Below are 10,141 nucleotides of genomic sequence, written 5' to 3'. Positions count from 1 at the left end.
CAAACATTTTTTTCAGTATTAGTACATTGTGTTTTTAGTCATCATTTATTAGGTCATTGCTTTGATATCTTCTGAAAAGAAAACACATTGTGAACACATAAAAATGTAATCGGGGAGAAGGGTGCAACAATGAATGAATGGAATCCCAAAATCTCTGTAGATGTTCATTGAAATGAAAAATAAACAACCTAAATTTAAAAAAAAATGTACAGGATGATGAATGGCTAAACAAAATGTAGTATGTAGACACAATGAAATACTACTCAGCTATACAGAGAAATGAAGTCCTGATGTGTGCCAAACCATAGATACATCTTTTTTATATAAAAAAATTTAAAATATTTTAAAATTTTCTACTAGTTTATTCATAAAATTGGAATATATTGTTTTCAAGAACAAATTCTTTCAATTTCCCTCACCCTCCCACCCATCAAATTGTACAACTCCATGATTAATCTTCCCTCCTCCTGCACATCCTCATCCTTCTGCTTCCAGCCTCTCCCACCCCTTTTGGATGCTTATACTCATCAAAAATAATGGTTTTATACAATATTTATCCTTGTAGGGCTGAGTTAGTCCACTCAGCATAATGCTTTCCAGTCCCTTCCAAGTTAGGTAATAACTTACAAAATCATTGCTCCTGCATGCTGTACAGTATTCTGTTGTGTGAATGTACCATAATTTCTCAATCCATACATTTGTTGTAGGACATTTGGGCTGTTTCCATGTTCTTGTGATGGTGAGTAATACAGCTTTGAACATTGGTGTACAACTCTTTGTGCCTCAGTTCTCATTTTCTCAGGGTATATTCCAAGTAGTGGAATAGCTGGGTCATATGGAATTTCTGTGTTCAACTTTTTGATGAAATGCTAAACTGCCTTCCAGGATGGCTGTACCATTTTAAAATCCCACTAACAGTGTATGGGTTCCTTTCTCTACACATCCTCTCCAACATTTCCTTTTAAACTTTGCCACTGTTACTGGAGTGAGATGGTACCTCATTGTGGTTTTAATTTATATCTCTCTTATTACCAGTGATTTGGAGCATTTCTTCATGTGTCTGACATCTTGAAAACATCCTTAGTGAAATAAGCCAGTTGCAAAAGTATACATAAATGATAAGCAAATATATATAAGCCAAAGTAGTTATCAGGGACAAGGGAAAGAGGAGTTTTTGCTTAAGTGGGCATTGAGTTCATGTTCATGGTAATGGATGATTTGGAAAAGGATAGAAAGAATAGTTGTACAACTTGAATGTGACCTGTGTCACATTGATCAAGTGAAAGGCCAGATTGACTAGCCACTCCTTGAGGGAATCCTCCTGTTGTGATTTGCAGCATAGGACCTGATAGAGGGTTAAATGACTTGAGAGCAGTGGATTTGAAGTGTTCTTTGTAATTGTTATTCTTTGTTAGTATTCTGATGTATGCATATATCATAATCTGTTAACTCTATGAACGGCAGTAAAAACTGTATTGAGAAAGGAATATATGATTATGAATTATATGTATGAGAACAGTCTGGAACAAAGGGTGCATTGCAGGGTGGGCTAGGGAAGTGGGAGGGAAGGGAGGGAAGACAATGTGCAACAATGAATTAAAACTATCCACTGTATTGATTGTACATGCAGGAAGAATCTCTGTTAGTAGCATCAGCAGCATAACGCCAGTTCTCAAGAGGTCAAGCAAGCCTCATGCTTCACCCCTTCTAACAAATTTAGCACTAACCATCCCTCCTATAACTCTCTCTACTTTTATTCTGTGTCTTGTTGTTGTTGAGTTAGACTCATGGCTGAGCCTCCATTGGGTTTCAGAGGCTGTAAATTGTGTGAGAAGGAATTGCCCATTTTTCTCCCATGGATCAGCTGGTGGATTTGAGTCACTAGAGAGGGTTGGTCTTTCAGTTAGTAGCCCAGTTCCCTATGGATTACATTGCTAGAGCTTTCACTTTTCATAGTTCTTTGCAGTGACCAAAGAGAACTCAGAGACAAACTCATGATTATTAGTTTTTTTAGGGATGTAATGAATTAAAATCTAGATATAGGAGCTCTCAGATTATAAGTTTTCTCTTTAATCAAGGCAGCCTCTCTCACTTGTGCTAGAAGGCAGGGTTCTTTGTGACTTCTGGCCACTGTCCTGTTTGGGCAGATGTTACAAAGTCTTCTTAGTTATGCCAATTAACGTGCTATCCCAACTTGCCCTGTAAGCATTGGCCCAAAGGGGCTCAGCTCTTGCCCACGGCACTGTCTCACACTGGTCTCTGGTTCTCTGCCACCTGTGCTTCTGCTGTGGTCTCTATTGCTGCTGCTGCTGCTGCTACTACTAATATACTGCTGCTGCTGCTGCTTCCTGGCTTCCCTCTTATCGCCTCACCTATGATTTACACATGAATCTCAGCCCCAAAGAACTAGCTACATTCTCCTGTTCATCTTTCTTAATAGTAGTTGTTTTCTATCTCTGGTCCTGTTCAGTTTAAGCCTGATAGGATGGCAAACCTGACCAAGACTGACTCACCATGTTAGCATTCTGCACATCTTATTTGTATGGATAAAGAAAAGATTGAAATTGTCAATGATTTTATCTTACTTGGATCCACTGTCAACACACCTGGTACCAGCAGTCGGGAGATCAGGAGATATACACAGTTGGGAAAGTCTGCTGCCAGCGACTGCTCCAAAGTCCAGATGAACAATGATGTCAGTTTAAAGACCAAGGTGTGAGCCAGAACCAGACCCAATCTGCCAACCCCAGCTCAGGATTATGTTTGGAGAAAACTCATCAACGTGATTTAGGAGGAGTCCATCCAGTCTCTTGGTCCTTACAAAGATGCGTTTTCTGTAGGATGAAATCTTGGCTATAGATGCTCTGCAGTCACTGCCCAGGGAACTTTTCCTACCTCTTTCATGATTGTGTTATAAAAGGAGAGGGTCACATACTGAAGGAAATGGTGCAAACCTGACCTTTTCACCACCTTCCTCTGGGAACTCTGATGACAGAAGTTCAGCAGCCTTACCAAGACATCTTAAAGGCTACACTGGGCTAGGGGCCCTGCTTGCCAAAAAGTAAAAAAAAAAAAAAATTCTCCTTAAGAGATGGGAGTTGAAAGTGCTGGATTTGTGGAAGAACATCTGAACTCATTTGTTGGATGTATGGTCTGGAACCAAGGCCCTCACCCCCTTGTGGTCATTAGAGGAGTCAGAGACTTCCTATTCTAGATTAAATAAGCAAAAAAATGGGCGATTCAAGTACTAGAGAGAAGCAGCCCTTGGTTTCTGTGGAGGTGGTCACAGACCTGTGCCTCTAAGGAAGACTCTCCAGCTGAATTCTTCACTTACCTCACATAAACAGAGAGCAGAAAAAACATCTGCCACATCTTTGTTGTGAAAACTGAATATTGTTAAAACTTCATTTGAAAATACTGAGGAGATTCCGTTAATGGTGTGACCGGACTATGTTCAGGAGGTAGAAGTTGATTGCACCGGAGAGTTGCCTACCCTGGCCAGATTTGCTCCTCACCTTGGCCAATGGTTAATTTGAGCAAGTTCCTTCTATCTCACAATCAAATGGCTTCCTGCATTTCACAAGGATACTATTCACCAGTAACCTCTTAATTTGTCACACTAAATCATCTTTGAGGAGCTCCACCTGGACTCTTTTTTTTCCTGGAAGGATGCCTGGACCAGTTGCTCAGGTGCTTGAAGACCCCTGGGAGACCCTCTAGATAATGAATTGTGTGCTTTCAGTGTCTGACCTGACACATTTGTCCTTGTGTCCAAGCACCAACTGCTTAAAGAAGCTACACTTGAATGGTGTCAAACTGACAAATGTAAATCCCAAGTGCCCCCAAGTTCTATTAGAGAGAGCCTTACCCACACTGTAGCACCTGATTCAAATGAATGTGGGGCTTTAGAATCCCAGGTTACTGCCATTCTGCCTGCCCTGAGCTACTGTTCCCAGCTCAAGACCTTGTGCTTCTGTGGAAACCTAGTCTTCATGATTATCTTAGAGAGCCTTCTGTGGCTTACGTTCTACTGAGTAACTTTGTATGTGGTCTGTCTCTGGTACCTCTAGAGTGTTGCTTGGGAACTACAAACCCTCACAACCTTATGTATGGAGGATCTGAGCCTCATGTTACTGAAGTTAGAGAGGTCCAATACAGTTTTGTTTAGTTCCACCTGTTCAGACTGTGGTGTAACAGAATATTTTGATCCATAGCCCAGTCTGCTGATGTCATTGCCTTATCTTTTTAGGGTGCATCATCCGAGCTCTACTCTGAGTACATGGGAAATGGAACCTGAAATAGTAGTGCAGAATCATTTCTGAAGACTGCTCTTGAAATGAGAGAGAATGTGACCCAGCAGGGACAGGATCAGAGTGGAAAGATGCTGACTTGAGTTCATAGGACCTTAGGGAAAGCAAGTTCTAGATTAAAATACGGTATCAGTATTTCTTGGGGATGGGATGGGAGGTGTGGGTTTGGGCCTAAGAAATAAGCATGGAAACTATCCCTGCAAGGAAAGTTCTAAATAGTTGCAGAAATAAAAGAAATTTGATGGAAATAAAATTTTAAAAAGTAAAGACTAATGTAATGTATACCTTCCACTCACCTGGTATGCCTCTGAGAGCTGGACAGTGAATAAGGATGACAGAAGAAGAATGGATGCCTTTGACTTATGGTGTTGGAAAAGAGTACTGAATGTCTCATGGACTGCCAAAGGAACAAATAGTTATGTCTTGGAGGAAATGCAGCCAGAATGCTCCTTAGAGACAAGGATGGTGAAGCTTCATCTCATATACTTTGGACATGTTGTTAGGAGGGGCTTTTTTTTTGGAAAGGGACATTATACTTGGAAAGATAGAGAATCAGTGAAAGACAGGAAGACCCTCAAAAGTGACTCAGTTGACTGGACAATGGGCTCAAGTTATGTCAGAGATGATGATGGTGGCACAGGATAAGACATGGATCATATCTGTTTTTCAGAGGGGCACTATCAGTCAGACTCAGCTCAATGGCACCTAACAACAACTACCATCCCCAAGGCACTTCTTGTCTTTTTTGTATTAGTAAGCTATCCAGTTATCCTCTTGGTGTGGGCCAAAAAGACCTTCACCATTTTCATGGCCCTACCCAGTTCTGTGATGAGAGCAACAAAACTGGTAGCTAGAAAAGCTGTATTGAATAATCCATGATAGTACAGCTACATCTAAGTAAAACTTAATTTTTATTAATTTCATTATAATAAGATTAATACTTTTAGTGAAAAGATTTTTAAAACCTCTGTGTGGTTTCCAGTTCTTCGATTTCATAAATAGTGCTCCAGTGAACATTTTGGAAATACTTAATTACTTTTTTTGTGTGTAAATATTTCATGAGTAAATGATTTTTTCCCCACTAGTGTATTTACAAAATTAAAATACAAATTCAAACAAATTCTTTCCATTTTTCTCACCTCCCTCCATCAAATTGTACAACCCAATGATTAATCCCTCTTTCCCCCTGCACATCAACACCCCTCTGCTTCCAGTCTCTCCCACCCCTCATGGATCCTTATAGTCATTCTACAGTAACGGTTTTATACAATATTTATCCTTAAGTGACTGAGTTATTTCACTCAGCATAATGCTCTCCAGTCCCTCCCAAGTTAGGTAATAACTTACAAAATCATTGCTCCTGCGTGCTGCATAGTATTCCATTGTGTACCATAATTTCTCAATCCATTCGTTTGTGGTTGGACATTTGGGCTGTTTCCATGTTCTTGCAATGGTGAATAATGCTGCTATGAACATTGGTGTACAAATCTCAGTTTGTGCCTCAGTTCTCATATTCTCATGAATAAATTCTTACATATTGTCTCTCTCGGTTAAGATATGCCTTTTTGAAAAGTTATAATTTTATTATAAAGATAATTTATTGTTACTATGTGTGATAGAGTTGGGACTGACTCTTTTCAGAGGCTATAAACCACACAGGGAGAGATTGCATGTCTTTTTCCAAAGGAGCAGCTGGTGGATTTGAACTGCCTGTCTTTTGGTTGACAGCACAATTCCTTACCACTAAGCCATCAGAGTTCCGTTAAAGAAAATAAAGATATTGCTCATGAAAAATAGAAAATGACATGGAAAAGAAGAAAATAGAAAATTTATAATACTTTGATCCCCAACTCCTTGTAGTTCACAGTTCAGTAGGTATTCCTGAACTAGACAACTACATTGTAAAAGAAGTTAACAAATTGCTCTAAAAAAAATGATTACAACATAATTATTATTAATTATCACCAATAAAGATGCTCAATGATTAGAATTCTTCTTAGAAAAGATTATTATTAATCCTTTGTTATTAAAAATGTGAAAATATTTTTCAAATGCAATAAAAAATTAATATATTTTAAAGCTGCATTTTAAAAATTATTAGTGAGATAATATTTTCTTAGATTTCATCTCCCCCATCCCTAGTAGTACTTCTACGAGTTGCCTATTACTTTTGCCTGTTCTTCTGCAAAGAAGCCCTACTCTCTGCTAATTTGTAGGGAGCTATGCTGCTAATCCAAAGGCAAGTGCCCCTCTGCCACCAGGGCACTTTAGTTCAGAGCTAGGCTATTGGAAAGATCTAGTCTTTCATGACTCTGCTTAAAAGCTTTTTATAAATTGTCATCTGGTGCAATATAAAGAGCAAACTCCCTTACGTGAGCTGTGAGGTTCTGTCCTAACCTGTTTTTCCAGCCAGCTAAACACTGTGCTAAACAGTTTGCACATGTATTTATTGAGCAACTAGCAGTCATTGTTCTAGGCTCTGGAATTAGTGTTCGTTTCCACTCTCATGGGTTTTACTAGCTAATTGGGTGGGGGGTGGGATGGGGAATGTTCCTCATAATCCCAAGTAAACAAACCAGTCTAGACTGGGGAGAATTTTCTGAGGAGACATTTAAACAGAGATCTGAAGACCGAAGGAGCTGGTCTTGAGAATAACTGAAGAACAAGTGTAGGGTAACTTCGACTGTGTATTTTGTACCATCTAATTGCTTAATTTTATAAGACAATTGCGATGCAGAGATATAAACAATAAGCTAGAAGAGGATTTGTGGCATCATTCCAGAATTTTGAGTTCTTCATCTTGCAAAGATAGGGATTGAACGTTTTTCTCAGAAAACGATAAAGTATGTGAGAAAGCAACATGGACTTATTAATGAGATACAAAAGAACTAAAGAGCATTCTTTCAAGTTCCAAAGGAGTAGTTACAGGTCAAATTAAAGGAAGTACTCTTTACAGGATCTCTCCTTTATTGCCATTGAGTTGAAACTGATTCATAGCTTACCCTTCAGCAGGTCTTCAGGAGGCTGTAAATCGTACAGGAGAAGTTTGCTCATCTTTCTCCCTCCAAGAGGCTAGTAGATTCAAGGTGTCAGAGAGTCACTACCGTTGTGTTAGCAACACAGCTCCCTATCTTCTATGCCACCAGAGTTCCCCAGCAGTAAATAGAAGGAGTAGATTATCTCTGACACAGAACATAAATGAGAGTAAGTTTTATGATGGTCACAGAGTGAGTTAGCAAAACAGAGAACCTCTTTTAAATGAATAATGTTGAAATAATGATGAAAATACCTGTAACAGAAGCTTAAGTAGGTAGCTCTGGGGGCCTAGTAGGCAAAGAATTGTGCTTCCAACCCAAAGGCAAATGGTTCAAATCTACCAGTTGGTCATGGCATAAAGATGGGTGATTTACAGCCCCTGAAAATGCCCTGGAGGGTCAGCTAAAGTTGATTCTGACTCTATGGTACACAACAGCAATATGCAGAAACTTAAGTAACTAAGAAAATTAGGAGAAAATGAGTAGGAGAAACTATATGAGCTTTTTTTTTAAACTCTATGAACTTTTATAATTAAAAAAATAAATGATTTTATGTATACTATTTTTATTTAATTTTTAAAATGTGCATATATTAATAAAAATGCATAAATGTATGGATGATTTTTTAAAGTGTGAACTCACCATTGAAGGATACCAAAATTAACCCAACCCACCGCCACTGAGTTCCTTCCACTTAAAGCCACTCACTCATATGTCAGAAAGAACTACCTCATGGGGATTCTAAGGTTGTACATATTTATAGGTGTAATCTTCTACATCTTTCTGTCATAAAGATGCTTTTCAGATTTAACCACTGACCTTTGGTTAGCAACTGAGCATTTTAACTGTGTACCACAGAGACTATACCACACAGTCTTATAGGGAACCAAATGAAATCTCCTGTCATTGAGTTTGTTCTGAATCGTGGTGACTCTCCATCAACTTTCTAAGTGTAGAGCTTAACAGGAGGAGACTACCACATCGATTTAGCACTTAACCTACTACACCACGGGGGCTCTTCCTGTAGAGTTATGAATCACTGCCATTGTTGGTTCTGACTCATAGCAGCCCTTCATCAGATTTCAGAGGTTGTAAATTGCCTAGGGAGGACATTGCCCATCTTTGTTCTGCCAAGCTGCTGTGAATTTGAACTGCTGGAGAAATGGAGCTTTTGGGTTAATAGCACAATTTGCTAGCGACTACGCTACCAGAACTCTGTTGCTGTTAGATGCCACCAAGTCAAGTATGACTTACAGCAACCTGTGAGTAACAGAACTGAAACCTGTCCTGTCCTGTGCCATCCTCATCATCACTGGCACTCTTGAGCCAGTCACTGTGGTCACTGTATCAGTTCATCTCATCGAGGGCCATCATCTCTTTCACCGACCCTCCACCTTTCCAAGCATGATGTTCCTTTCCAAGAAGTACCCTCTCCTGGCAACATGTCCAAAGTATAAGAGACAAAACCTTGCCATCTTTGCCTCCAATGAGTTCTATGGCACCATACAGCCTTCCACAGTGGTTGCACCAACAGTAAACTCTTTAAGGGAGAAGGAGACTGTCAATCTAGAAATAACACTTAGTACCTGTCTATACTGACTTAGCACATAGTTTTTCCTTTTAGGTAGTGTTAGCAATACTGGAGGAGCCAACAGGAATATAACATTGAGAGTACAGAAGAGAAGAACTGAAAAGGAAGACTTGTCAGGAAAAGTTTTTTGTTTTTTTTTTTTTTTTAGGAAAAGTTTTATGTTGGAAGTTGAAGTACACTTGGAAGAAAATACTTAGGGAAATGGAAAAGTGAAGAGAGTGCTTGAGGGCAGGGGTGAGGAGAGCAAAAGTAAGAGGGTGTGCCAAACATTTGTGTATTATATATTATGCTAATTGTTTTATTCAAGCTTGGAAGCAGGAGTGGCATCGACTTCTGTAATAGCTTGCCTCCGCAAACCCTATGAGGAAAGAATGAAAGTCACATATGAGTTGAAGACTTTTTGTTCATAGGGTCACTATACAACAATAACACCAACATAGAGAGAGATCAGTTTGCCTAGTGGAGAGAAAGTGATGCTTCCAAGCCAAAGGTGGAGGAATTCTAATCAGTGGCCCTCAGGCCTGTTTTTCGTTGTTTTTGTTCAAACATTCTTCTAAGTGGTATAGCCCTGGTGTGTCCACTTGCCTTACCACGGTCACTTGTGGTTGCTGTGAAGCAGAACACTGTGACACTGATGTGTCAAATGTGTTAATGGTTACCCATGGTGACAGTGTTTGGTGGAGCCCCTCAATTAAAACAAGCTTGGAAGTAGGAGTGGCATCCACTTCCATAATAGCTTGCCTCTGGGAAACCCAATGAAGCTGGAGAGAGGATGAAAGTCACACAAGTGTTGAGGACTTTTGTTCATAGGGTCGCTATGAATCGCCTATGACTTGATGGCACTTAACAACAACATCTGTTCTTTTGGCAGTCCAGGGGATATTCAGCATTCTTCTCTAACACCACAACTCAAAGACATCAGTTCTTCTTCTGACATCCTTATAATTGTTGAGCTCTCAAATGCATAGTAAGTGATTGAAAAGACCATGGCCCAAATTAGGTGCACCTTAGTCTCCAAACTGACTTCTTTGTTCTTCAGTATTTTGGATAGGTCCCTGACAGAAGATTGCTGGTTAAGGAGGTTGATTGATGTTCCAAGCAAGATGGAAGAATTGACAGCTTCAATCCTTTATCCATCTATCATGATATTGCCTATTGGCCCAGTGGTCAGAAACTTTATTTTCTTGATGTTGAAACATAATCCA

The 10,141-nt window shown here is 39.5% G+C and overlaps 1 pseudogene; it reads left to right on the top strand.

The window, feature by feature from the left end:
- The window catches only part of LOC102861132, a 26,942-nt pseudogene extending 22,908 nt beyond the window's left edge, over nt 1–4,034 (top strand).
- The last annotated feature ends 6,107 nt before the right edge of the window (nt 4,035–10,141 follow it).

The sequence above is a fragment of the Elephantulus edwardii genome, unplaced genomic scaffold (genome assembly GCF_000299155.1).
Source record: "Elephantulus edwardii isolate Elephantulus edwardi_28Jun2011 unplaced genomic scaffold, EleEdw1.0 scaffold00225, whole genome shotgun sequence".
Taxonomy (NCBI): domain Eukaryota; kingdom Metazoa; phylum Chordata; class Mammalia; order Macroscelidea; family Macroscelididae; genus Elephantulus; species Elephantulus edwardii.
This window is presented reverse-complemented; position numbering and strand designations above follow the sequence as displayed.